General features: G+C 37.8%; 1 long non-coding RNA gene across 1 annotated transcript in view; it reads left to right on the forward strand.

The window, feature by feature from the left end:
* Positions 1 to 27,028, forward strand: part of LOC308064166 — a 73,264-nt gene that overhangs the window by 33,422 nt on the left and 12,814 nt on the right. Inside the window, exon 2 of the long non-coding RNA XR_013928269.1 lies at positions 5,080 to 25,340. This is a non-coding gene — a long non-coding RNA (uncharacterized lncRNA). The remainder of the gene's footprint in view (positions 1 to 5,079; positions 25,341 to 27,028) is intronic.

Consider the following 27,028-nt stretch of genomic DNA (forward strand, 5'->3'; position numbering starts at 1 on the left):
TAGACTGTTCAGACAAAAATGTTGACACTAAGCAAAATACAGACTGTGCTTGAAACTCCTTCAGGCCTTTAGAGCTTAAACTGTTGGCATTTCATATTTATATATGAATATATATATATATTCATATAGGTGCTCTGCTATCTAGCAATATCTCAGAACAGTGAACTGGGGATTCACAGGTATTTTTCTGATCTCCTGCCCTGCTACACTTCCTAAGGAAACTGTATTGACATTCATGCAAGGTTTGGGCTTGCAACTAATTCAGAAGTAGCTTCCACATCAATGAAGTTGGCATCAAGTGGTCATTTCCTGCAAGACTCTAACCTACTCCTTGCACAGATGGCAACATCTTAGCTCAGAATTCAGAAACATGTCCCACATCTGAAGCAAAGGCAACAAATTCCTGGTTCCTGGTCACCAGTCAGATTCCCAAATTCCAGCATGCTACCAGACATCATATGATTTGCATGTTCTCAATAGGAGCTACAAAACCAAAGAGATGTGTGCCTGCAATGCACCTTAAGGCCTTTTTGAACCTTGGTAGAGAACTGTATTTGAGATCTGTATCTTTTAAGATTTTATAGGACTGTTGCCCCTCTTTGAGAGCACTTCACAGCAAAATTTCAGATTTCATATTTAAATAGAACAGGAGGGATTGAAATATGTCAACACTTACATTTGTTGGCAACAAAACAGTGCCAAGAGGCGTGTAACCCATTATAGGTCAGGTTGCCACCCTCCAATGTTCCTGTCAAGGCCTCTGTGACACCATTAGGCATGACTGTCACTGCCTGCCCCCCCTGGGGCTTCCCCCATTCTGGTCATGGTCCAGGAGCCCATGTCAGCCCCCCAGGGCCATCAGTCCCTACGCCGGTGATGCTGCAGCAGGGCTGTTCTCAATGCCACCCCCACCCACCCCCAGTCCTCCCTGCCCAGCCCAGGGCCCCAGTGAGCCGAACCCACCCATGGGCCTATGTCCCGCCCCGGTCTCATCCTGTCTCCAGGGAGATGCCCGATGGCCAGGGCTGGGACTGCCCCCAGTGCCCCCTGGCCTGCCCATCCCAGGAGAGCCCTGGTCCCAGCCCCCAGCCCAACAGGGAGCCATGGACCCACCCTGCACCCTGGCGGTCCCCAGGTCCAGACAGCAGCCAGGCTGAGCCCGTGCTCCCGACAGGTCCACACACACAAAATGACACAGGCAGTACATGCACATGGACCTTGGGCCCTGGACCACCAATCTCTTGGGGTACCCCTGGGAGGGGCTGCGTGAGGACCTCACGGCTCTGAGGGGGTTACTGGTGTTCCCCTACCCACTGTTGTGAGTTGAGGCTGGAACATTTTATGACATAACCTAATATACAGTAAGATTTTCTTTTTGTTCCAATTCTCAAAAATCAGCACAATTAATAGGGAAAACCACACCAAACAATCACACCTCAAAAGGGAAAATTTGACAGATATTCTAGATGCTGTAAATTGAGATGACTGGCTTAGAAAATGTCTTCAGTATTTTCTCTTATCAGAAGCCCCTTTATCTCCTTGTGTATTTATCCTTATAATATTTTCACAACACTTGTGCAATGTGTCAGGTTGTTTATTAGGTATTGCAGAAAGATTACGCTTTCGTTTCTCTAGTTTTTTGCCCTATGCAAAAAATTAGTTCATTTTACTTTATTCGGCCTGTTCTTTAGTACCATAGCTACGTTTTATTTCATTATGGTTTCAGTATTAAATAATGAGGGGGGTTAATATTTCTTGTATTCCTTCTTTTTCCATGGCAATTGACAGTTATGTTCCAAGTTTTTGACACACCAAGGAAACCCATTAAAATTAGTAGGGTATTTCTTCTGCATGTGGGTATCTTTTCTCCAGGACGCATACAATGTGAAGTAATAGTTCCACTCATATTTTACCTCACTCAACAAAAACATGTTTAAGGAACAAGATTACAATGCACTGTAATTGGATGCTCCGTGTCCATGCCCTAGACATCGTCCAGGGCAAATGGCTTTAGGTGGCCCTACTTGAGCAGGAGGGGTGAACAAGGCGACCTCCAGAGATCCCCTCCAACCTTTAATCATTCTGTGACTCTGTGAGTCTTCCCATGCCTGTGTAAAAAGTTTTCTTTGCCAGTAGCAAGACTTCCAAAAATTGTAGTTTATTTTGCTAAATTAATAAAAAGTGTATACATTATTCATATGTATCATAGGTATGATAGATTTAGGACACACATACTTTTCCATTTTGTTTGAGCTCCTTATGCCTTCCCCCTCCCCCTTTTTTTTTTCTTTCTTCTTTTTCTTCTTTTTTTCTTTCTTCTTTTTCTTTTCTTTTTTCTCTTTTTTTTTTCCTTCACTTCAGCAGTCAGGAAACAAGTTTTTGGGGTTTGTTTGTGGTTTTTGGTTTTTTGGCCTGATCTCAGTGAAGCACAGACCTCATTAACTCCAGAAGGTTGTGAAGGCCATGGAAATGATACAGCTCCAGCAAGTATGGAATATCACATAGCATTACAGAATGAATGATCAGAAGCATAACAAGCTACAACTCACAAAACAACAGCTTTGCCCTGCAAGATCTCCCTGATGTGCCTGGTATTTGAAAATAGTTACAAGACAGAGTTATGCGAGCTGAATCCAGCAGCCTACTCCTCCATAAAGAGTTTTCATACTGCAGGATCAACTGTACATCTCAGTATAAAATTGTGGTTGTGAATAATCTTTTCCTAGGTAGAGCTTGAGTTTAGGATATAATTAAGGCTGAAATAGTTAACACTACTGCTGACAGTTGGGACCGCTAAATCTCTTGTGCTTGTGCATGGGCAGAGAAAGAGGTGTTCACACGATATTTTTTTGTGCTTGGTCCTCTGAATATGGTTCACATGTGGATAGCTACGTTTTCTAATGCAACATCCCTCTATTGCCTCAGTACAATAATCCATACTCTAAACTGCTTTAAAAGTATGGATCTTTGACGTAAAATCATCAAGGAGCTTACACTCTCAGATAACTTGATCATTCAGATGAACTGTGCAGCAGTAAACAAAGAAGCAGGAGGGATCACAGACATGTGAGGCTAATTGGATTGAGGGATGAAATTCCATATACACCCAGATAAAGGTATAAGAAAAATGCTAAAGAAACAGTAGTGTTTTAACAGATATTTGATTGATCTATATAAAATGGCTTTTCTGTTAGGTATGTAATTGATTAGATGGTGCATTACACCATAGACTTTACTCATGCAAAACTGTTTTGCTTATGTTTTCCTTTAAAAATTAGAACCAAGGATTCTTCTGGTCCAAATCCCATGTTGCACAATTCAGTTGGGCTTGAGTAAAGCAGTGAGCAGGGTTTATGTTACATGTGAATGTGCATTGTTTGATTTCTTTAGGAAAATTTGAAATGCCAAACAGGTATCAGGGTCCTATGTAAGTAGGATTGAACAGGAGGCAGAATTTCTGAAGTGCTTGATAGGTGAAACCCTGTGGTTGTAAAATAGGAATTAAATGCCTAAATATCTTGGCTTCATTGTAGAAAAATATTCTGGCATGGTACTCGCCAGTGCAAGAATTTATGTATGCTTTTTGTGTACTCCTGATATTAAGTGTAAATCACAAATGATTACTTATTTAATACAAACAACCATGAGACAATGTAAAACTAGCATGTCATCTTCTTACAGATTAACCAGCTGGAAATAGACTAGTTAAAAGGACTAAACCCATATATTCTTTAAAGTTTTTCGGGGTACTTAAATGAAGAAAAACTGATATTGGAAATACCAATACCAAATGAGCTGAAATTAATTAATTAAAATGTACATTTGCATCAAGTATAACAAGACTACAACATGCACTCTGTGACATAAATAGATGTCAAATCTAGGAAGGCTAGTAACATGACCAACAAGTCACCAGTGTCATGACTGGCAAATGTTTAGAAATACATTACCAATATACAGTGGTACATTTCAGAAATCTGAAGGATCTAAATTTTCATTTCTAAAAAAGGCAGGTTCTAATTAAAAACAAAATAATTATTTTGCTTTTGAAGATTTCTCTGACATTAATTCAACACTGACTCAAGTGTGCACAAAGTACCAAACTGAGGGAAGCTGTATCCAGTGCTCCTAAATGATTAAATTCTGCTGCACACAAGAAGAGATTCAATGTTTAAGAGGATGTTGACGTAATAGGGTGGGTTTTTTTTCTGGGAGGATTAAGTGTTGGAAAGGCATGAACTGTGCCTTTCTTTTTACAAATCTCTGTAAGGATTCTGTCAAGGAAAATGGCTAAAGACACAGATGAGGAGTGTTTTAACCAGATTTTCTTGAGTGCATACACTTTGGTCATCATTAATCTGTTGCTTCCCACTCTTCACAGTGATGGAAATCTCCATGTTTTTTAATGCCACGCAGCCCCTTGGTAGCTAGCACAAGCTCTAGCAGAGACCTTCCATTCCATTTAATTCTGTATACTAACATAGATACCAAATGGTGCATGCAGTTCAGCTTTTTCAATCCAACTGTTGAGGAAGTTGTCCAATTTTCTTAACACCTTAGTAGTGCATAGACACAACTACAGTTTCCCATATCATCTTAATTTGGGTTTGGCTGATAGATTCTTAGAGTACATGTTCCTTGCTACAGCAAACACTCTAGCTGTAATCCCCCCCTTTATGAATAACATGATAGTATGCAACATTCCCTCATTGCGTCCTTCATTTCACTGTCCTAGTTCCCAGCTCCTCACCACATTTTAATTATCTGTTTAAAATTACTTTGTGCAGCAAATTGTCCAGTGTGTACCATATACCCAGACCAGCATAGACAAGCTTGCAAGAGCATTGTTTTGATGGCAAAAATTTGACAAGGTTCTAAGACATCATCCAGAGCTTATCCAGAGTCTTACACCACCAAGGCCAGGACAGGAAGACCCTAAATATGGAATTGACCAAAAGGTTTGTTGTGATGATTGCACACTATTTTTGCAGACATTCAGTAAAAACAGGGATGACAGTTGCTGGTACACACACAGCTTTGTTTGTAACCTAATCATTGTTATTTTTTTTTTTATTACAGATAAAATAATTTAAGCTCTGTGAAGCTGCTCTGACATTTTCTGTCCTCTTCCTGGCAATGCCCTCCATTGCAGGGGTCAGAGGCAGTTTGCTGCCAAGGTAATAGAAGTTTTCTATAGATTTTGGGTTGCATCGTCAGTGCTGCTTTGGCAGAATTTCTGTTATGGGCAAGGCTGAACTAGAGGTGTGCTGTATTGTGTTATTTTTAATGCTGCCCAGGCTGAACTATTTGCCAACATAGTTAACACAATCAGGAATGTGCTTTTAAAGGAGAGTGGTCACTGGGATGGCCAGTGGTAGACCACCAAACGATACACGATTTCTTTCATTAAACAAATTGATACGGTTTCCTGCTAAATGCTCAACAGGAAGTAACACAATCAAAACTAAATATAGAACCATAGATCAAATAAAATTTAATTAAGCAATTCAATAACTTCATAAAAATGATGTATGGAGAAGAAAAGATATTGTGTCACTAACTTTTATTGGATGAACAGAAAAAGAGCTTAATATGTTTTCAAATGCAGGGATGATTATGAAAATTAGAAAGGGCCTAAGCTATGTCTAGACCAACAGGTTGAATTGTCTTCACCACTGCTGTAGGAGGTTATCAGAAAAAAAAAAAATTGGAAGAATGTTAGTCACTGAGCTTATGGTGGAAGTTGCCAAGGAAATTCAGGTTTTCAGTGTTAAAGAAATCCAGAATAACAATTAGTTATGTTTTCTTAGGTACATCATATGTGAATTCCCAGATTTATTTTTCCTCAGTTTTGCAATAAACAAAGCATATGTAAATTTCTCATTATTCTGTAAATATCATAAAAATGAAACAGGTTGAATACAGCCTAAAATAGCTACATACAGTAGAGGAGGTCTAGATATTTCATAGTATCTGGTGTAAAATGTGGGTTTGATCTATGTAAAAATATGTATCTTTTAGTACTGGTATTTACTTTTATATGTAATACTATTTCATTTATTGACATCTTTTATCTTCCAAGAAGGTATTAAATATAACCATAATAGATGTTGAGAATGTTTTTTCGCATTCAGGATTAAGGTGTCAATAGATACTGTAATCAAATTAGTAACTCAGAAAAAAAAATTCATTTAACTTAGAAATTAAGGATATTTGCATATCAGAGCCACATGCACTCATGAAACAAATGCATACTTATGTATTCCAACAAGTAAAAGAGATATTTCAAGAAGACTATTAAACCTGTATCCTACTTTAATTTAATATTGTCATGTTACACAAAAGTGCTTAATGTTTTTTTTCATTTATTGTAGTATTGCACTAAAAGCAAATGACACCTTTATGAAAAATTCTTTTTGATGGACACTTATCTGTCAATGATAGATATTAAAGGAATTAAGAAAATCTTTCTAAAATTATATAGAAAATAGAACAGAAAAAATAACTCTTCTAAAGTGTAAAGCAATTTGTCATTTGACAGAAACTACATCAGTATTAAAATATGAACTCAACTGGTTCAGGCCTAATGAAAAAAACATTACAAAGGCCCTTCTCTCTAGAGCAGGTAATGAATAACTTCTCAATTCATTTGATAAATTGTCAGGATTAGAGTGAATAACGTAATACCCTGCATGATAAGCATAATATTTTACAACCAAACCTGACACTACAGTAAATCATGGTCATGCACAATGGCTGCAGCTTTTCCAGTTCCTGTGCCTTTAGAATCTTAATGTATCCCAGATTTAGTTGTTTTTATTGGCTCTTGGTGTTCAAATGTATAACCAGCTCTGAACTTGAATGTCAAAATACAAAGAAAAGTGTATGGAGCCCCCTTACAATAATCTGGCACTAAGAACATAGGAAAAACCTTCAGAATCAGTATTTTCCTTCTGTAATGTCTCCTTAGAGTTACACTGAACTGAAAAATAAGACAATCTTGCCATATGCACTAGGCAACCCCTTTGTCATTAGGGTGAAACTTGGTAAATATGGGGTAAAGTAAGATGGCAATCAATAATTAAGCTGGAAAAATAGTATACAGTGATCAAACATCTGTTCTACAGAAAATGTTTGATCTTATAATGCAAAGTATATATAAAATAAAATAATGATTTCAACTGTCTTTCTAAGTAGACAGCATCTGCAGTCCTATGTTTTATGAAAAGTTTTTTCTCATTAACTTTCCCTTCTTATCTGTCCTAAGCTTAATAGTATCTCGCCTACATGTGTACCTCTACTACTTATGTTGGGTGCTAAGAACAGTCTTGAAGACAATGTAGACATGCAATTTTTCCAGAGGCAATGTCACCTAAACACCACAAATTTACAGCATTACCAATAAAAAGGTAAATATATACCTATAAGTTTAGGTATACAAATATAGATTAATACATTTACGTATACTTATTTACATAAAATATACATACATACATATATGTATATGTACATGTATATGTGTGTGTGTATATTTATATTTTCTCCATGATTCCTTCTCCTGACTGGAAATATTGATATCTTCTCTCATGTCTAAATCGTATCTCATTTCAGGTTTTGACCAACACCAGTTAAATAGTGAGTGCTATATTTTAAAAGTGGTAACAAGCTTTTTTCTCTATGTAAGAGTTAGTTTATAATAACAATTACTAATCTATTAAGGCATTTACTAGCATTTGCCTATGCAACAAACCCAGTACAGTTTGGTTTCCTTTTTCTTTTAGATTTATGAGTCATGTATCATTTTTTGCAAGAGAGTCTTGCTGAACTTTTCAGCTTCACCCTGAATAATCTAAATATGTTGAATTTTTCTGGCCAGTCACTTTTTCAGTCAGACTTTCAAAAACTTGCAGATGTTTTCTAAATGTTGTCTATTTTAATAGAATTTTTGACAAAAGCGATTAAAGCATCTCAGTGGTTTTTCTCACTTATTTCTAGCAATGCACAAAACTCATACTGCCTCCCAATATCCCCCTGAATTTGCATCCAAGTTTTATAGTCAGTCTTATCCATACAGTGAAATGTTTATTTCTGTACAACACTAATAATGAATATGTTTAGTATACTTCTTCTATCTTGTCATATACCGATGAGTAGGTTTGAAATTGTGTAGTCATATTTGCTCAGAGTGAAAGTTGAAATCTGGCAGGTTCTGTAAGCTCCCATAGACCTCAGTGGAAAATAAGCAATGATGATCTTGTATGTTCAGGCCCATAAAATCTTAATAATCTGAATCAGTCTTGAATAATTTCATAAACAAAGCAATAAAATGCTGGGTATAGTCAACCCCCCATCCCTGCTGGCCCTTTCCATGGCATTTAATGAAAGAAGAAAAAAAATCAATCCCAAATGACGATGAGAGGCATTGGAGAAGACGTTTGACTATGAAAACAAAAATCATGGTTTCAGTCCGCTATCCAAGACAGCAAGGTCAGCTTCTGCCTTTGGCTTTCAAAACAAAAGCTCAAGCATACAAATCCACAGGTCAGTGGAAATGATTACCATAAACAAATCTGGATAAACATCCTGCCATTTGGAAGCCTATGCAAATGGACACTTTCATCATCTGGGTTCCACTAATCCACACAAAACTATGCACATTGTAAAACAGGCATAAACAGCATCTCTTCTCTGATTACCCAATTATTATTTTTGTGAAAAACAAAATGCAGATTTCATTCCTGCTTTCCGGTTCAGGATGGGGAAAAAAGAAGGCAGAATTATCTCTCAAAAATATCTGCAGATTTTAAAGAGAGAAGAGTTATGCAGTGGCAGAATATTTTTTTAAAAGGTTGATTGACAACCCAGGCAAGTCTTCAAGCATGTGTGACAAAGCCTAACTGTTACGTGATGTTGCCTCTTCCCTGTGTGGAGCTGCAGCATCAGTAGTCTCTGATCCCCTGCCACATCACAGCTTTAAGTGGCCGCTTTCCACAGCAATGGCACTGAGACTTTGCTGGCTGCACATCTGTCCCAACCCTTTGCACTTACAGTACCTGGCATTGCTCCCTATATCTCCTTCCTTGGATTTTTTTCCAGCAGTGCTTTTCCTAGTCGTACAATAGCTCTCCAGCAGATCCTCACTTAGCAATATTTTTTTTCTTCCAAGATTTTTTTTTTCACTTGTACGTTTACTGCCTCCTGCCTTATCATTGGACTAACTACAGACAAGACACTCTCTTCGAAACAAAATCCCATAGAATTTAAATATGGAATGAACAAGGTTAAAGGCTTTAGTGGAAAAAAGACAAATACTATTTAATAAAGAATGATCTTTAAACACACCATTAGACAGTTGTAGCAAGGATAAATTGTAATGGGTACTTCCAAGAAAAAAAGACTTTTTTTTTCTAATAAATTGTCTATAACTTTCCTATAAGTATTTTCTTAGGAACTTTGAACACACAGCACGGTTAGGTAGCATAGATTCAGTGAAATCAAAACTATCTATACCCATGGGGTTTAGGGTTCAAGGGCTTTATGAAGCCAGTAGAAGCCAAATGGCTCAGTATGCTTTTGCATCACAGAAAGTCTGGTTTAATTTCCAGACCCTGGGAATTATTGACAATTAGGTCTTTTAGTGTCTTTAGAGCTATTTCCATGCAAATATTGTATTACAGTTCTCATCTTAAATCACTTAAACACGTGTGTATTTTTAAGTCCATTGGCACAGACTTTCAAAGTTCACTGCTGCCTGTCTTTAATGAGTAAGAGGGTGCCTCCCGAAGCCACCTGTGCTGTGTGACAGCCTGCACCCACTCTCAGAAAAGCTCTCCCAAGTTGAGGTCACACTTCAACCAGTGACTGAACATCACACTTTTACCCTGTTTTCTAGTCAGTAGTTAGAAGTATTTACGTTCTTTCCATTATTCAAATGGGGAAAACCACAGCTCAGACATTAATATTCCCTCTGATATACTGTGGAGCCAAAAGGGAGAGTGGGAAGTGCAGAAGTACACCATAAATATTAGACTGGCAACTAGGGAATAACCCTACAGTTCCCCATTATCCCAAGGAATAAACCACATGCACCACCCAGATGATTCAAGCTCTGGCTTGAAGGCAGATGAAGACTGTGTGTCCTGGTTTAAGATTCCTCTTACTGCAAAAGCAACAGATCCCAATTGCTTAAAAAAAACCCTCATAAAAAAGAGCATCCAAAAGTCAGCAGGAATCTTTCCAAGGTGTTGCAAAGGAGTTTTTGAAAAGGGCCTAGGTTTGCAGCGGGACTGAAAGCCTTCTTCCTCTTTTCAGCTATGTATTCTCTCCGTCTTTCTGCATGTTGTTTGCCTGCTACATTCTGCTGTCTTTTGTGCAGTGTTCAGAGATGCATTTCTTGTTGCCTTCATTTGCCACATATCTCTGATTTTCAGGCGCAGACAAATGCTACTCCTAGTGCTTTTCAGCACAGAACTTCCTCCACAGACATTGCCAGTCTCACCTACTTACAATTCAGATGAATAATCTCTCTGTCAATGTGCGGAATCACTTAAGAATATTAAGGAAACTATCAGTCATCATTTGAATGTTCAAAATAGCAATGCTCTAAAAGTTGTTTTTCTTTGACAATGTGAATCTATGGATAAACCCCATATGCAGTGGGGCGCGCTGGCACAGGGACTGTAAGTAGTTGCAAACTCTTTTATAATATTATGGAAGGAAACACAACTGAGACATTCTACCTCTGCTTTCGTTGCTTGCCATTTTGTAACTTGCTGACAAGACATGGACACTTTTGGCCATACTGCAGAAGCTGCCAGGATATGAACTGTTGGATTGAGCTTTTATGCTTATATAGCCATATGAACTCCTCCCAGAATCATGGCTAGAGGATAAGGTGGATAAATTTCTGTAAATAAATAGATGGTTCTCCTTCCACACACTGATCCACCAACCCAGGAAGTCCAGACTTTCCCCACTGGAAACCAGGATTAGCACTGTATCACTAGAAATTCCTCATCTGCACTACCATTATTTTTAGTGCCTATCTAGGTATACAAAGATTGTAAAATCAGGTTAAAAAACCCCCAATTTTATATGATGCACATGTCCCATTAAATGGTCAACTAAGATTCCAGTGCATCTTGTAAAGCTGACCAATCCTGTAATTTTCACAGGTTTCTTTTTAAGTTCCTGAAGGCACGTTTAAGCTGTTACATCCTGATATCATATTTACTGCCATCTCTAAAACTAAGGTGCTTTGTCAGTATTCTGCTCTCTGAAAATTTGCTTTGAAAGCTTTTAAAACTGTGTGAAAACTCTTCTTTTTGCTATGAGGAGTAAGACTGGAGATGGCTGAGAAAAGCATTTCTGCTGACCATGTGGCCAATATAGACTTTGGATGCAGTGGTAGAGACTGGAAATCTTTTTTCAATTAGGACTGAGCAGGCACTGAAAGGTCGTGAGTTCAAGACATCAATTAATCACAGAACAGGCTGATTCCAAATTGTTTTAGTCAGCTGCCTGGTGAGACAGGACACTGCAAGATGCGCCTTTTTAATTAGGCATTTCACCATACAACAGTCTTCATCAGCCATCATTTTTTAGCATTTGCACTATGCAACCCCAAAGGCTCCACCCAAAATTCATGTACCACTGCGCTAAGATCTTTGCAAATATGTGAAATATCTTTCTTTTTCTTTCTTTGTTTTCCCCAGCTAGCTCCAAATTAATTGTTCCTATGCTGGAATGATTTTCTTCCAAGTATATTTCTCTCTAGACTTGTGAATGAGACTATGCAGAATTTAATGAAGAAACACATTTGATTGAGAGAAGTGATACACCTAGGTAGGAATAAATGTGTTCTAGTTAAATAAACTTACATATGCATATAAATGCCTTTTTGTTGTAATAAGAGTCAACTCTTTTGAGTCATTGCTGGGTTATCAAAAAATGGTTACGTGTTAAGATCCTAAGTACTGATACCCACGAGAAAGATCAAATGAGTGTAACAGAAATACTTGTAAGAATGAACACCTAGAGGTCTAGATGCTGTATATTGAATCCTGTATTCATAATGTGGACTTTTTATTCCTTTAACTTACTGTCTAATGAAATAACAGCTAAAATGTCCAAAATATAATTTTCTAAAATCGGATACCAAAAATTGCTTGGTTTTCAAATATGCTAAATATCTATCTTTTTTATAACTGTAAATCAAAACTAAATAGCAATGTAAAGGCTGATGTTGTGAATTGTTCCCAAGATGTCTGCTCACTCAACACAATATGGAATATCAATTTTAAACAAAGCAAAACAAAACAAAATGAAACAAGAGGGTTTTACTTTTAGTGTGTTGGTGTATTTGTTTTAAGGGAATATTATAAGTAGCTGCCAGTGGCATTTACATCCTTTTTTCATTTAATCAAGCCTGTTTGTCATTAGAATGCCAGAATACTCTAAATTAGCTGAAAGTGTTGAGCAATGTACAATACACACAAAAATGTTTTACCATATTTGAGCAGATTCAGCATCTTTTAGCAATATTTTTAAAAACATGTGGGATTGGGATTGTTTCCCCCAACAGATTTTAGTATTTTGCCTGTCTTATTTACTTATTTCTTCAAATAAAGAAAATCCTTTCAAATAAAGTAGAACTTTGTTTTTATTAAAAAGTAAGGTAAACCATGTCTGAATGATTATTATTTTTTCCTATTCATCCAGCATTCAGTCTTAAGCCCACACTGAGCAACCAATTGTCCCTCCAAGGCATTGTGATTGGCTAGGTTACCTTTGCTCCCTGTCCCAAATTTCCATCTGGATCTGGGTGTTCTTGGTTCCGTGAGGAATTCCCACCCCGAGGCAGATGCTCCAGACTCACTCATTGAAGCAGAGTAACTCCTTTCAAAGGCTAAAAAGCCTATTTACCACCACCACACACACCCCTCCACCACCACCACCCCTTTCAAATACACTTATGGGGTTTTTTTGCTCACAAGCAGGGTGCTTTGCTCATGTACTGCTCCAATTATTATTTTTTATTATTTATTTATTCATTCATTCATTTATTATAGGATATCTTCCTGTAATGTTTCTCCATTCCCCTGCACACACTTGTGGCTTAGCTTAATCAATTTACTTATCCCAAAGCAGCAAACCTTATGAGAATGCAGAGATGTTAATCCTGTGTTAAAACTCCTCAAGAACATTTGCGTACAGAAGTCACAGCTGCATTGCTTAGTGGATCCATCTTCATGTTGTAAGTTCTTTTGTAAACTCACACACACCATTTGGTCTGTAGGGGAAAAGACAGAAACAGACTCAAGCACATACACATTCAGTAGACTAAGGGAATGTCTAAAGCAGAAATCTGTGGAAAAGAGACTGATAACCCCACCAGTGTCAATTAATCCCTGCCTCCAGCCCTGCCGATGCTATTCTCATGGATCTTCCAAGCACATAATTCTTTCATCGCCACAGCTGGCTCCTCCCTGGAATGCTTTTCTTCCCCCACACACTCTGAATTCAGACACCACGTGGACCCTAAAGCAGAAAGGAATGACACTTCTGTCCATTTCTTTAATAAGCAGCTGCCAAAGTGCTGTGCAAACAGCTATGCCGTTAGTATATAAGTATTTACATGGTCATCATTTTTATATAAAGTTTTTCATCTCCAGCTTTTGACTTTTACATTTTAAGATTCAGCCTCATCCATCATCATATTGCTGACAAATGGTATTAACATTTTTTCAGCAAAAGAAGTAAAAAGTGTACGCAGCACAACTGTTATCATTTAACCTGACCTAAATACTGTATATGTCTTTCTGCAAAAGAAACATTCCGTTCATTTCTAGGTATAACGGAAGGAAAGTTTCGACTGAAAATGTGAACCCATCTGCTGAAGTGATGTTTTTTGTTGTTTTCTTTCCCTGGCAGCTCTCTTCTCCATTTCTTAGATTTTCTTCATTTTTTGTAATGTGAAAAATAATTTAGAGAAGAGGCAGAACGTTCAAAGTCATGAGATTTGTTTATTCTTATTTTTTGCTATCAGTGTTACAGAATTCAAAACAGACTTTTATTTAGCACTTATTTTCTCTGACATAAGATGTTTTCTACATCAGGGTTTAATTTTTTACAATCTGTTAGCTCCTTACAGCCCATGCTATTTTTTTCTTGTCATTTCTCTTTGGCTATGGCTTGAATTTTAAGGCTAGGTTTGTGGTGTGTGAAGCACATTATATATTGATGATATATGCGGTATGCAGAATGCATATAGCATTGTTTCCGTGGGCATGTCTGACATCAACATTGCACTCAACATCAGAACTTGGAAAGGATTTGAAAATCCTACAATGACAGTATAAGGTTTGACATTCCAGAAAAAGATCCATAGTGTTTTCTGCACTTTCTTGAACTCAGTGACATGCCTCAATTGCAGAACCAGCAATTTTGGCTAACACTAGTTAGTGAGCAGATCTGAGGAAAGATTTTACAGCATTTGCTGCTAACACTTGAGCATCAGGCTTTTAAATATGAGCAATGTCAAGTTTACTAGGATGTGCTGGGAGGAATTTGTGCAAGCCCCTTTCTGTGTTGCATTCTGGACCCAAAGTTAAGTTTGTTATGCAAACGCAAACCAGGCCAGTGGAAGGTTTTGGCAGTGCTATGCAAGCAAGAGATGCACATGGCTACCATGCAGTGAGCATGTGTCTTTCAGTAAATGTCTAATTTTTCACAATGTTTGGTAAAAAATAATTACCGTCTGCTGAAGAAACTTCCTCAAACACACTGGCCAGCTGCAATCCAAACCAGATTTTGTTCAGCCAAGCACTACAGGGCCAGCTGTGGCTAGCAGAAAAACCTGCAGCCACAGTAGACCACAGGTTCTTCCTTGTGAAGCATAGTTGTTATGGTCTTGCTGTACCAATCCCCAGGGATGGCAGGGCCCCTTGGAAGCCAGAAGGCTGGTTTCTGGTTCTCAGAACAACTGAAACCATTTCTTGCCATTGCATCCATACCGCCTGTGAGAAACTTGCACCAGAGGTCAGGCAACCTGGCCTCTGTGTCCAGCGAGTAAGGGAGCATCTCTGCTTGGTCCTGGCACATGTGGCCCTGTCTCCAACAGGCTGTGTCTCCTTTTCACCTTAAACTCTTGCAAACTGTGGCAGCACAAAGAACAGCCATTACTACCTTGGATATTGGGTTACTGGAATGCTTTATGACAGTATCTCCAAAGGACATGGAAAGATTGAGCACATATATTGCATTACAGAGCCGGAGGATGAGTCAGTACTTTGGCAGTCATTAGGAAGTTCCTCAACAACATAAACAGAACCTTCAACTGAGACTATAACCTCCAGCACGTAATATATGGGCTAACTGAGACTTTGGTGCTCACTTTGTATCTAACTGCCATTCGTTATCCTTTATTGCCTCTCTGAACTGGGGCTTGAGGTCACAAGGAGGGCAAAGCTGAGCCTTGTCCCACCATGAGGCAACCAGAGAGGGATTGTGCTTCCATGTTAATCAGATAAAAGACAGATGGTGAATAACACACCATCAAGAACTGGGAAATGAGCCAGTAAGGGGGTATCTGAGAAAAAGCAAGCACACATCACTTACACTGTCTCATTATGGAATTGACATCCAGATCTGTTCCCCTGTAAGCTCTTAGCACTACAAACAGATGATGCACATACAAGCGTAATACAGATCTTCCACATGCACCCTCTTACTCCAGTCCACTGAGCACAAGGGACTGTGCTCCACAAGGACCTGATGCACACCAAAAGAAAAACTGCATATTCTCTCATCAAAACTCAACTTGTGATATATTGTTGTGACACATCCAACAAGAATACAGATTGTTGTAGGAGTAACTGATAGCTCAATACCAGTAAAGACAGGGTTCGTAAGAAAAAGGATCAAAGTAGTAGTAGATCTTAAAAACAGCTGAGAAATCCTTGATTTCAATGTTGACAATCAATTTGGTTTTAACCCTAACTCCAAATTTTCTTTGTAAATTTCACTCTCGTGACTATATATGCCTACTGTATACTTGTTTCTATAGCAAAGCCATACCACAGCTTGGCACAGTTCACAGTCCTGAGTCCAAAAACCAATTCAGAAGACAAATACTGTAGATAAGCATAAACTGAAGCAGTAAATATAGTAAAAATATTTTTGATTCTGTTTATGTTTCTTATTTAGCGATGCTATAAGCAGTTTGATTTGTAAAAGTCCTTTTGACTTAAAGCATTTTTTTAGCACAGATTATTTTGAAAGCAAGTTTTTAAATTTTCAAAAATATATCTGATGCAATGAATTTGGGGAAAAAATAATTTCTAAGAATGATTTGTGTTAAGACGATGTTCATCTATTTTATTCAGCTATTTTTTCATGGATGTACACTTTCTTTGAACATTTCTGACTGTCTTTAATTGCTTCTGACTTCAGAGGAGGAAGGTACTAACCCCAGATGTTCTCCATATAGTCAATAGGGAGCCATGGGCACATTCAAAATGCGATTTGCAACATGCCAGAATGGGTGTATAAAATACACCTCCTGAGCCTTGTTTGCCTCTTCTTTTGCCTCTCAGTGTGGTTGTATGAAGAATGCAGTCTAAGCCAGCCCAGCCACTGGAAGGGAGGTTTGGGGTTTTTTAAAGCATGCTTTCACATCTGCTCCATGGCTGGAAAAGTAAGCTAACTTTGACAAAAACAACTGCATCAAATGCCTTTTTAAGCAACCACTTTAATTAGAAATGCTCAGTGCCATTACCTCCACAGTTTGAGTAATGGTGCTGTGAGAGGGAAAATACTGTATGTTTAAGACCAGTATGTTTCATGTTTAACCTGACAATCACTGGAGACAAACCTCAGACTCAAAGCAATATTTTCTGATTTGGGTATTTAACCTGGGCAACCAGTTACATAGCTTACCTTACAAATAGCGGTGTCCTGACCAGAAGTCTAGAATAGCTAGTCCTGATTGTAGCCAGCTTTAGCCTTGGCTTCTTTGGAAAATTTAGAATTATTAGCAGTAAATCTGCATTTTCAGCTGTAAGAGTTATCTTATACATAAAGTGAACTTGTCTAACATCACAGTAATTTGTCTGAGTGATTATATGACAGGTATGGAAAACAAGCTGCAAACGTTGCACTTATTTTAAACTAGAATACAAGGGAAGTTATATTGATTTTTGCCCCATACTTAGAACATTCATTGTATTGTTTAGAACTTCCTTTTTACTGAAGTAATAATGTTTCCAAAATGAAATAAATACCCTAAAATTACTTTCTTTAAGCTTTCATTCAAGGTAGTTTTCACAGCAAAGATGACACTGCTTAATTCAGAGGCTATGTAAATAACTGAGAAATAAATTCAGATAGCGTAGTTCATATACATCAAAGCACATTTCTTCTCCACCTTCATTCTTTTTAAGGTTATGTAAACTTTTTTTCCTGTATCAGTAACCTTAAGTCCAATTCTACAGCAGTGACATTCAAACTTGGCTACAAAAATGAATAGTTGTAGAGGGATTTTTAAAGGACTGAGGACATATGTTACCGTTGTCCGAGTTGGACAACCCAGGCCTATTCGTTGAAGCTGCAGAGCAACTTTAAATTGTCCTTGGAGCAAGCAGTGTGAGAAAGAACACAAGCTACGCGCAAACAATAAGCCAGGTGCAGAGCAAGTCCTGGGAACTGCGAAATCAAGACGCTCTCAGCGGCACACTGATCGGGTGCTGCAGCATGCTCACCGATCAGCGACATGGACGCCCGCATGACCAGAAACTTTTATCCAATCACCTGTGTGTAAAGTCAGGTGAGCGGTTGGTTTAAGTTAGAAATATGACCTGTTTGTTTAATAAAGGGAGCACGGCATGTAGCCGTATTGGCGTGATTGTCGTGACTTGGCCAACTCTTCACAGGGGACCCTCTTCAAATAGTAGCCAAATGCATGCAGGTTCTCATTCACAGAAACCCTGACCAAGGCACTGCACAGGACAGAACTTGGTAGGTAGGTGCTAGAGTTCAACAGTTCATTTTGGATCTGATTGCGGAACGCACCTCCTCAGAAATGCTGAGCTGTCCCAAGGCCTCAGTCATGGCTTTTGCTTCCTTTCAATGACATTCAGTTGCTTTCTCACTTAGGCCAACAAGGTGCAGCTACTCAAGGCTTTCTATGAGGGGCCATTCCTATTTGGAATAAATGCAGACTCCAACTAACATCAGGGATGAGAATCTGTTTTAGTAGTGGGTTTTGGTCTGGTTTGGGTTTGGGTTTTTTCCCAATAAATTGCTCTCAGATATTTCAGGGAACTATTGCTACAACTTGGATAGTCTCAGCTTACAGAGAATAAAATAATTTAAAGCTCTCAGACTAAATGCCTTATAAATCAATGAAAAATGTAATTTCTCCATATCAAAAAGAAGTAAATAACAAAAGGCAATCCAAAATCATCAGGTCAAAAGGAGCAGGCTTTCTTAGCGCAACTTTGATGAATTCATCAGACCAGAGAGGTCTCAGATTCATGGCTTGCTGAGGGCGAATAATGGCTCCTGACCAAGAGCCCTAACGGCAGGGAAAAGGCTCCGAGCACTGAGGCCTTGAGTGCACTGTCTTTCAGTAACAGCCTGTGATCTACTAATTTTATCTCCGAACATAGCTGAAGTTGTGCCTTTAGTATGTTTTACTGGTACATTTTGAATACTGTCACTAAACGTTTATTATAAGTACTTTGAAATGTGGAATCTTGGAAGAAAGAACATTTTAGTTGAATGAATATAATGCTTTAAGAAGTGACATCTCCACTTTGGACTATTCTCACCTATTTTATCTGGCTATGACAGCACATTTAGTGCCAGAGAATTTCCACAGATAACTTAAAATCAGACAAATAAAAATGGAAAATTGAAGAAGGCAAACTGGCTAATTATGTTGGAGAGCTACATATATTAAATGTTACCTTTTTTTTTTTTTTTTTTTTTCCCCTGTATGGGATTAGAAAAATGTTTTGACCTGGGAATTTAGGAGGAAATATACTGCACTACTGAGACATACCAACAATAGTTTCTATAAATATTGCTTCATAATTCCTCAGTATTCAACAAAAGATAAAATGCATTAGTACGAACAATCTTATCCCACTTGACCTTGCAAGCCATATCTAAATCAAATTTGATTCATATGTGAGTCCTAATCTTTTGATTTATAGTCACAGATCCTTCCTGTATTTTCTGACACAAATCTGAGAGCTATAAAAAATGTAGACCTCTTCTATCTCTTTCTGTGGGTGTACAAATTCGTAGTTTCTCTTCATACTATTGAAACAAGTGATAAATTCAAGCTAAATTAACCTAATGTTTTAGAGTTAACAGATTTATTGTTTTAAAATATGAACATTCTGTTCCATAGAATGTTAATAGCTATTTTGAGATACTTGTACATGACAAAATTTAAGTAGACCAAGGCTGACATGTAAAAAGAAGTATATAGTTTACTTTCATTTTTATACAAGTTTTCATAGTAGTTATAGTATCAGGATTACCTTTGAAAGAAAATTATTTTTTATTCTAGAAACAGCCACATAAAGAAACCACAGGGGGAAAAAAGGTCTAACTCTGACCTTTCAAATTCAGGAGCACCCTGAACCAGACTATTGAGTCCAGTTGCAGCTGTACATTAGTCTGAATATGGCAGAGGTGACATACTGGGGTTTGCCAATAAGCAGAGCGAAGATCAGCCAAACCATGTCTTCACCATTCCTCTCAATCAAGCTATTTAACAGGATTAAAAAGAGGCCCAAAGGGGAGTCTGTACTCTGTCCTTCCTAGTAATCACACCTTATTGCCCTGTGTAAACTAAAAGATCCAGGATGGTTTCCCAGGTTCCACATCCAGTTTTGCCTGCAACTACAATCAAACTCCCTATTGTGCATTACACCCACTCTGCCATGACATATGCACTGAAGCCATGGGCCATATGGAACTGCAAAAAAACATATAATGTCTCTGGCTTTGATGATCAAGGGATAAATAGTCAGAGGAGCAGTATAGCACAGAACTGCTATGCGGTTTAGGTATTGTGTGAAAACAAATACATGAAGAAAAAAGAGATAGCAAGGAAGGACAAAAAGGTTAAATATCCTGTATTCCGTAAGGAATGTCTCATAGATTAAAACTCACACAACAATTGTCACAGTATAGCCCCAGCTGGTAACTAAGCCCCATGCAGCTACCTGCTCGCTCCCCCACAGTGGGATGGGGGAGAGGATCAGAAGAGTAAAAGTGAGAAAAATCAAGGGTTGATATAAAGACAGCTTAATAGGTAAAGCAAAAGCCACGCAGGCAAGCAAAGCAAGACAAGGAATTCATTCACCACCTCCCATCAGCAGGCAGGTGTTCAGCCACCCCCAGGAAAGCAAGGCTCCTTCACGGTTGCATGGGAAGACAAACACCATAGTGCCAAATGCGCCCCCCCCCCCCCCCCCCCGCCCCTTTCTTCTTCCCCCAGATTATATATACTCAGCATGATGTCATATGGTATGGAATATCCCTTTGGCTAGTTCAGGTCAGCTGTCCTGGCTGTGTCCTGTCCCAGTTTCCCGTGCCCCTCCAGCCCTCTCGCTGGAAGGGCCCAAGAAACTCAAAAGTCCTTGACTTAGTATACACATTACCAAGCCACAACCAAAAACATAATGTGTTATCAACATTTTTCTCACACCAAATCCAAAACTAGCACTACACCAGCTACTGAGAAGAAAATTAACTCTATTGCAGCTGAAACCAAGGCAGCAATTTCAACAGCAAACTAGAACACTTCCATTCAGTTGATTTAAATTTATATACTTTTACATTAAGCTTATCTACCTGCAAATATCTAGTCAACAAGCCTGATACACTTCCTTAAAAGTCACGCTCATAATTCAGATGTGGTCAGTTCATATTAATGATAACTCATACTTACATGCTATAGCAACTGTAGCAGGTACAAGTAAATACTAATTAATCTTTTGTTTTATTTTACTGAGACAATGGAGCAGGTGTCTTTGTAGTACTATCTAAAACAGCCTGCCCTTTCCATATATCTCAATATCTCTGTTTATCTCAAGTCACATCATAATTAATCTGTAAGTCAGAAGATACTCACAAAGCAGGAGGAAATCAATATGTAAATTAGGAAAGTTGCATATTAGTCCAAGAGTGACACTGGGTATCACAGCATGAATACCATATAATTTTCCCCCTCCACACACTTCTAGAGAACTCATTGTAGCAGCCTCCAAGTCAGACACCAACTGGATAACCTTCTTTACAAGAACAGCACAAAGAAGGTTTATCATGGATGACAGTGCCAGCAGAGCCAGTGACCGGCTAGCTGATTTTGATCCCCTAGGATCCGTAGAGTTCCCAGAAAGAAAAGGCCTGTTATGTGTGCTGTAGATTATAGACTTAAAGGTACAGAGCTCTGTCATGTAAAACTTGAAAACACATTTCTCTCTTTTGGTCATCCTTATATGCTTGCTTTTAGGTCATCCTTTTTGCCACACATTTACTGTGGACATCAGCAGAGCTTAGTTCACATGAAGACTGATTTTGTTCTCCTAGACCCTACTCCATGCTCATAACTTAGGCCTCATCCAGGTAAGTATCAATGTGAAAACTTAGAAAAGAACAGCTGATCTCTCTTTCTGAAGAGCTACTAACAGTTGTAAGTAACTAGCCCTCAGTTAAAACAAAAGGAACAACAACAACTGAGCTATGTTACTTTCTTGAATTATGCTAAAATGTCCTTTCCAGAGACAAGTGTCATAAATTCAGAAGCACAAAAGGAAGTTTTGTTATGTCCACTTAATCCTTCTGTAATTATGGATTTCTTTTCTACTTTAGTAATTGTTTTGTTGTTTTAAGTGTACTAGACTCTCCCCATATGGTTTCCATACACCAATTACATTGTATTCTTGAAATATTATTTCTCAAAACAGCCTAAATTTTTCTTTCCTGTTGTTGTTCATAGGCACACGTAGTTGAAGAAAACATCATTAAGCACTTTTTAGTTCACATGTCTGCCTCAGTTGTCTGGTTGTCTGTGTTTTAACAAAGTTCTGTTTTATCTAGCTTTTTTAGTCTTAACTCATGAATCTAGCATTGTTTTTGTGATCCTTCCCTGAACTGCATCCAGTTTGCTAATGTGTTTCCAGTAGTGAGACGGTGGGAGTTGTGGAGCATTCCAGATACGCCCTAGGTGCTATATGAAGTTGCGGTTCCACCTCCTTATTTTATGTCTTAGGCCAAAATGTCATTGGCTGCGTTTGCTGCCTCATTCCGTTGACAGCTAACCCTTAAAGGTAGCCATTCACTCTGCCATTTCTTTTTGGCCTCTCTGCGTTGCAGGTCACTGACTATCCATGTTTTGCATTAATTTTACCAAGTATCTTCTTTGTGTGTTTCCAAGTAGAATGAAATCTCTTCTGCTCATAATTTTAACCTTTTGGTCATAATGCAATATATTATCTCTGTCCAACTGTTTTGGGCTTCTCTCCACTTATAGCTATCTACTAAATTTAAACAGAGCCAAAGGGAATGCTACACAACTATGAAGAAGAAATACAAACCTGTCTCTATATTCTTTTTCTCCATCTTCGTAAGCTTTATGCCACTAAGCCCTTTTTTCTCTTTCTGATTGAACCTGAATATAAATTTAAATACCTGTGAAGCATTATTTTCCAAATTAACCTATTTCTTGACATTTATTCTCTTATTTTTCATTTTTATGTCTTATTTAGCCAGAGTTGTACATTTTTTCTGTTGAGTACCTATTTACACATTTCTAAATAGGTAACATTAAAACATAGACTATTTATACAGCAAAGCAATAGAACTGCCTGCATCATTCAATTCTGTGTGAAATTTCAAAGGTATATAAATCAGGCTGTATTTGATGTCACTTTCAAGTGTTTTCCCACCATGGGTATTTTATTCCATATCTACTATTTCAAAGAAGACATGCCTGGAAATCATAATATCCCAGTTTTGAAGGCCAAGTGTAGATAACGTGCACCAAGAAAATATGTTTCCTCTTGGTTTCTGTATCTTTTATTCTGGAGGAATCCTATGACTTCCATGCAGAGAGAAAAAAAGCCAAGAACATCTGTTTCTGCTAATGTCTGTTTTAGATAACTATCACATAGAACAAGGCTTTGGAGTACTGGAGACCAAATCTTCTAAAATTATTAAAGTACACTGTTAGTACTGATTTAGCCTGGTTTTGGATGAAGCAAAAATCTACTTTAATGCCTGCAACTTGATTTTTTTTCTTTTCAATAAAGGTGAAATTTGGAAAACAAAAAGTTTTCCCTTGACGTAAATAGAACTGAAGGACAAGAGTTCATCTGGGGTTGTTAACCCTTCCTTCCTTCCTCCATCTGGAATGATGTTCACCATCTGGACACGCTCAAAGTTTACCTGTCCATTCCAAACTTGTTACTTATGCCCAAAGAATTAAATTAAAGTAATGTATCAGCTAATTTGTCAAAAAAGAAAATATTTCACAGACAAAACATATTTACCTCTTAAAAGAACATGAGGCCTGTCAACAATGTTTAAGAAAGGTGTTTCTGAATATCAGAATAACAAAGGTCTAAGAAAAGAATTGAAAGGAAGAGACATGCAAGTCTTACAACTTTGAATAGTACCTCCAGAAAAAAACTTTGGCCTCCTTGATATTTGCTCCAGCCTGAGTGGACCACTGCCTACAGATTGCCTCTCTCCTTTCACTCCACTGGCTTTCCTCTAATAACTCACAAATTTGCATTTGGTCATAATTCTTTTATTTCCACAGAAACTACCATCATATCTGATTCGTTTAGTGCAGCGGTGCACAGCAGTCATTTCAAGATGTGTGATACTTAGTCTGGATGTTTTAAAATGCCAGAGTCTTACAAGTGCTTTTAAAGTTTTGAATCCAAATGTGACCATTCTCATAAAATTAGCTATTCCTATAAGAAACATACTTTTTTTTTTTTTTCCTTTGGTCCTGATCTCATGAAACCATGCATGAAACTGATTATGTTTAATTTTTCAGAGGAATCCCTTTCAATTGTAACGCTTCCCCAAAAGAAAAATGTGTATTTTTTTAAATGGAGATTTTAACATCTTCACAGCTCAGTCAGTCTCATACTGCAAAGGGTTTGGATGCAAGTTGTCAGGCTGGGCTAGTTTCTAATAAAATTTTCCTTACACCTAGTTTACATAATTTTATCTCTCAGGACTTAAATTCTGGGTATTGAATTATCAGGACAAAAATTTTCAAGGTGAATTTCCATCTTTTTTGTCATTTGAAACACAGACTGGCTTATATTGACTCCTCTGGGATCATACTCACAAACCTTAGGAAATATGGACCAAGTCTCTCATATTCATACCAAAATACACTTACATGTGAACTTCATCTATATCCACATTTCATTGGAAACACTTCACATCGGTTTTCTTACAATGCATAATGGAAATTTAATTTGTTATTTTAAATAAATCATTTTATGCTTCTTGAATTCTGCCCAAAGGTTTCATGCTCTGCTCCCATGAAATCTGATTACTTCAGTCAGGTATTTAATGTTTAAGACTGGTAAATCATTAAAGAAAAACACCTCAGAAAATTAACTTTCATATTCATATTTTATAGAATCGTGCATCTGTTTTGCACTGTTTTCAACAAAGAATTGAATGCTCTGAGTAGATCTTAATCCACAGACTGGGTGGAGCTAGAACAATTTATACATCTTGAAGTTTTGTCTATATATATATCTTAAAGCATTTGTAAATATAGTCCTATTTCATATTGGTTATGCATAAAGGGATGCATTTAGTTGCGTAAATATAACAGCTGTATTGGCTCAGACTGGAGGTTTAGCTAGACATGTATCCAGTCTCCTGCAATGGCCAGCAGCCAAGCCCTTGCTGCACCACTATCAGTGCATTCATGTGACAGAAATCATCTCACCACACCACAGGATAATCTTCTCAACTTCCAGGAAGACTGGAGACCTCCTGAACTGTGACTTGAGTTGGGTGAAGCTCACACTGGTTTCCCAAGTGCACGGTGTTGCTCCTTTACCACAGCCCCCAGTGTTGCTGCGAGAGATCAAGGTTGCCTCCAGTTCTGCACTGCTCTACTACCATGAGTGAGGGCTGCAGGACAGCAGCCATGCTTACCTCTCAGTTCTTACCCTATCCTCTGGCCTCATGAGCTCATCATGTTTTGGCCACACAGCCCTCTCCTGTACATCACTTCAGCTTCTCCTGAGGCGTGTCTCACCTTTCTCACTTTCTAGAACTTGGTGAGTCTTTCTACTTTTCTATCTTCTAAAATCTCCAGATAAGCAATCTTCTGGCCCGTGAATCCTTGGGTTTAATTTATAATGTACCTCAGTTCCTTAAGGGCTTTCACAGAAAACAAATTACTCGGGTTTCTTATTTCAACTATTGCCTACCCAAAAACTAAAGAAGGTGCTATATTTCCAAAATGCTTTTGTAAATCTCCAGAATATAAACTGACAGTTTATCACTTTCATTCTTTGGATGTACAAAATAATGACAAAAAACATTTGTCTAAGCATTCCAGAGCCTTAGGTGACATGAACTTAGAAGTAGCATGTACAAATAATATAATAATGAACACATAATAATAAAGGCTATCATGCAATGTAAAAATTGAATTTTTCCCTGTTTTATCTTCAGCTTGGAATAATATCCATGTGCTCATAATCAAATCATACATCCTGAAGTTCAGCATATTTGAACTATTTTTTACCTATGCAATGTATATTTTAAGGTAACATAGATATATACTGACATGATTTTCTATAGAAAGTAATACGTACATGTGATCTATCTACCTTCACTATCAATTTTCCTTCCTGCATTGTTTCATGGTTTTACACAAGAAAGTTGTGAAGTTCATTGGTTTGGTATGAGGGTATTATCTTTCAACGTACCCTGGTTTATGTTTTCTAGCCTTCAGGGGCAATAACTTGGGTGCTTAGAGTAAATCTATGTTGCATTTCATATTGTTTTAGCATAAAGCACATTTTTCATTATTCTTTGAAATGGATTTCCAGAGCTTCAAGATGAGAATGTTCAAAGTGAGTAAAAGTGAAAAGAGTACCTTTATCACCTCATTGTTATCTATATAAGCAAAATCTGCTAACATTAGGCAGCTGCCAGCTCCTCAGATTCCTAGTCGCAGGAGAGAATTATAAACTGGTAAATTTTTTAAGCGACTGTGCAAGTTTTACCCCATCCGTCACCAATCCTTACTTTATTCAGCAAGTATTCAGCTGACTCTCACATTCTGGTTTATCCCAAGTTTCTTTAAATATATCTGTGGAGCTTTTCCACCTCACTTCAGAAAAAACTCTCTTGTCAAGAGACTTAAGACTTATACTCTTGACTTAGCTTGATCATATCAAATAACAAGAAAAATACTGGAAATCTACATTTATACTTCAGATTTTTAATCCTTTCAGCACTTAACTAGTATCTTTGTTTTAGCTAGTTGATAAACAGCTCTTAAAAGGATAGGTTTTTCCCTTCTTCATTGATGCTTTCACTAGCATTTGGACTTTCTGCTTGATTTTGTGATTTCTCTCTAGCATGACAGAAAGAAAGACAGCGAAAGCCCGCATGTTTCTAATATTGAAAAACGAAGTGTTATTAGGCAACATTCAAAATCAACCTCTTCAAAATAAAAATTAAAAGGATAAAGAAGATTGGAAATATGGGTAAAGCAGACATTTGTTTTGCTAGCTGTTAATCCTGACCTGTATTAATGGCCACTAAAATTATAAGATGCTGCTGTCTAATCTGGGTTAGTGCCTTCACAAGCTCCATGACTTAAAAGAGTCAACTTTAAGTCTATGCATCCCATTTAGGCAAAAGTTTAACAGTCATATTCACCATCAGAAGGAAAAAAAAAATCCAGCCGCTATAGGTATCATCCACTATTTCTGCAATTAGTAGAAAAATG

This window comes from Falco punctatus (assembly GCF_963210335.1).
Source record: "Falco punctatus genome assembly, chromosome: 5".
Classification (NCBI taxonomy): domain Eukaryota; kingdom Metazoa; phylum Chordata; class Aves; order Falconiformes; family Falconidae; genus Falco; species Falco punctatus.